A 3,601-nucleotide genomic window follows, 5' to 3' on the forward strand; every position below is an offset into this window, starting at 1 on the left:
ATGTCTGCAGGAAAGAGATTTTGGTGATATTCTTTTACCGGATACTGCGATGGAAGTTGAATAGTGTACAAGAGGAAACTGAGTGTACTGTATATAACGGTAAACTTGTAAAACATATATCGAGATGTTGGAGAATTGTCATTACTTGGATCCAGTGGGTCAGACATCTTGAAGGAGGGAGGCGTGTTATGCTGCAAATAACTTACTAGGCACATCAGAGTGAAACTGAAGCCCTCCAGAAGAAGTTACCTGCTGATATGACAATAATTGAGACATCGAGACGGTTACCATATGCTGCGGCCAATAAGAGAGACCAGATGTGATGCAGCTGAAAGGCAGAGCACCTGCTGTTTAGGTGATTACTTCACGTCTGAGCTATGCTTTTGTTGTGGCTCACATGATAGAAGCTGATGCTTTAGCAAAAGAAAGATACTTCGAGAGGGTTTGAAGTCTGTCAACCCGCTGCTCCGAGAGCGGGCCCAACACAATGTACGGGTCTACGAGAGTATAAGGAGCAACCACTCTCCACCTGCAGATTCTGCCACTTCCAACTGTTGCCCCACTGCTCGCACTGATACCAATGCTGTGTACTTAGCGCCTGCCAGCTCATATGCCTGGTATGTCACCTGAGGACCTACCTCAGCCACTGCGTCCTTCTGTTCTGGCGGTCTATAGGTTCGAGACCGGTGAGATGCAGGAGCCGCCTTCGCTTGTGCGCGAAGCTCCTATGTGCCTCTGCTCATGTGTACAGGCTCTACTATTATCCGCTTCATCTACAGTAGTCCATGGCATTATTCTGTGCACTTCAGTTCATCCCATCCTGTGAAGCTGGGTAGCTTCTGGTCTGCACTATGGACCTCACTTGCTGCTGTGGTCTGCATTCTGGCCGAGTCGCCGCTGTCGTCATCCACCAGCGATACGACTGTGCATGCCACAGCGTTGTCACAGACGACCGCTCGTCTTCGCAGCAGTCTATCACTTATGTCCATTGGACGTTTGCCTCACCGAATATCATCATGATTGTTGTAGTTGGTGAACAATGAAGGAATGTTTTAATAATGACGTTTCCTTTGTGATATGTCATTTGACTACCATTCATCAGCTCACTACTCCACTGTTAACCTCGCATGCTCATCACTGGCAACACGGTTCCGCCAACCACCCTGGTCTCTGTAGGGTACTTACACTCGTAACTGGATCATATGTGGGCATCAAAAGTTGTAGAGGGGAATCAACCCTTAAACTTTGTAAGCGTAATCAAGTATATGTAGGTTAGAGTAACTTCACAGAGACGAAGAGAACTGCATAGGACAGGCTAACTGTGAGAGCTGGTTCTTCATGATAGAGACTACAACTATAACGACGACGACCACGACAAATATTTCTTAACGATTCCTTGGAACATATAGTTCTTTAAATGGCTTAGAGTCATGTCATCCTCCTCTAGTTCTAAAAAGGTTTCAGCAGCCAAGGTCGCTCAAATTTGTCTTTAGTCTTGACAAGCAGTTTAAACAGGTATAACTGTAATATTCAGGTCTTTATAATTTTATTGACACAAAACGTTTTCATTATGAGCTAGAACCTCATGTCACGTTGTCATTATGCTGGATAAAATAAAGCACATTATACAAATGTTTGTCAGAAATAAATCATTTACACTTTAAAAACATCTTGTGCAAAATGGCTCTGAGCACTATGGGACTTAACACCTGAGGTCATCAGTCCCCTAGAACTTAGAACTACTTAAACCTAACTAACCTATGGACATCACACACATCCATGCCCGAGGCAGGATTCGAACCTGCCACCGTAGCGCATCTTGTGCCCATGGCCATATCTGTACACTTAGTACTCACAGATGATTGGTACGTTAATGGACATGACAATGTGCAAAACATGCTTTTATCTGTAATTGGCACGATTTTCTAACTCATAATAAACACTGTAATAAAAATTTTTAAGACTGGAAGATGACAGTTAGATCTGTCGAGACCGGTTGTCAAAAATAAAGAAAAATTCGTATGATCTTGGCTACTGGAAGCTCTTTTGCCAGTAAAACACAGATTGCTCTTTATAATATCTCAGCATAATAAATCTAGATTTAAAGTTCTGGCAGTAGAACAGGAAATATCGTAACTACTTCTTCTTCCATAGAGTTAATTATATCATTATTTTACTGGTAGCTTAATGCAGGCTATATAAATTGAGCCTTTCAGCGTTGCCACAATTTTTTCTTATTACAGCAGCTGCGCAGGAATAATATTCAGCACCGTAATCGTTAACCGTAATTACTCCAGCCATTACTTAGCCCATGGTTTATATTTATTTCTATTTTAATAGCTGCAGCAAACGAAATTTCTAACTACAATGAATCTCTTTGCATTCGTAACTGTACCTTTGATTCGACATAAGGTTAATGTAAATGTAATTTAATCTAAAAGTTGAAATGTTGAGGTGTAATATGTTCTAGAATTGATGGGACATAAAATTATAATAAAAATATAATTAATACGCAGATAGATGTTATTATCGGAAATTCTTATAAATGAAATCGAAATTAATTTCCCTGGGAAACATAACAGCAGAACAGATATCAGGTATAACTTAAAAAGTATGCATGCTTTTTCCGTATAGTGTACTTCAGAGCAGTAAATAATTAGCCAAAGGTTCTAAGAAACAGAAAGATTGTTTGATTCTGTAAATATTCTCGGCGTATTGAATATTTTATGAGGCTTCGGGACTGCAGCCGGATCAATTGACTTCTTGCCACAACATTTCAATAGGCAACCAACCTGCCATCTTCAGGTGTGTGTCTTCCAACTCACCTGAAGATGACTGTACAGGTAGAGGCACGAGCAGCCCATAGAGCGCTTGCCCGCGAAAGGCGAGGGTCCCGAGTTCGAGTCTCGGTCCGGCACACAATTTCAATCTCCCAGGAAGTTCCATATCAGCGCACTCTCCGCAGTAGAGTGAAAATTTCATTCTAGAAACATCCCCCAGGCTGTGGCTAAGCCATGTCTCCGCAATATCCATTCTTCCAGGTGTGCTATCTCTGCAAGGTTCGCAGGAGAGCTTCTGTGAAGTCTGGAAGGTAGGAGACGAGGTACTGGCAGAATTAAAGCTGTGAGGACGGGGCGTGAGTCGTGCTTGGGTAGCTCAGTTGGTAGAGCAATTGCCCGCGAAAGGCAAAGGTCCCGAGTTCGAGTCTCGGTCCGACACACTGTTTTAATCTGCCAGGAAGTTTCAGCCCATAAGGGCTCGATTTCACGCATTCCTTTTTATTTATTTTGTGATTAAAGCACTTGTGCCCTGTTAATTATTTTATATGTGACATGTACACTACTGGATATTAAAATTGCTACACCACGAAGATGACGTGCTACAGACGCGAAATTTAATCTACAGGAAGAAGATGATGTGATATGCCAATGATTAGCTTTTCAGAGCATTCACACAAGGCTGGCGCTGGTGGCGACCCCTACAACGTGCTGACATGAGGAAAGATTCCAACCGATTTCTCATACACAAACAACAGTTGACCGGCGTTGCCTGGTGAAACGTAGTTGTGATTCCTCGTGAAAGGAGGAGAAATGCGTACCAT

The 3,601-nt window shown here is 42.5% G+C and overlaps 1 non-coding gene across 1 annotated transcript; it reads left to right on the plus strand.

The window, feature by feature from the left end:
* The first annotated feature begins 3,145 nt into the window (after positions 1–3,145).
* Positions 3,146–3,220, plus strand: Trnas-cga. The gene has a single exon. It is a non-coding gene; the product is annotated as a tRNA-Ser (tRNA).
* The last annotated feature ends 381 nt before the right edge of the window (positions 3,221–3,601 follow it).

This window comes from Schistocerca piceifrons, chromosome 7, assembly GCF_021461385.2.
Source record: "Schistocerca piceifrons isolate TAMUIC-IGC-003096 chromosome 7, iqSchPice1.1, whole genome shotgun sequence".
NCBI classification, from domain to species: Eukaryota; Metazoa; Arthropoda; class Insecta; order Orthoptera; family Acrididae; genus Schistocerca; species Schistocerca piceifrons.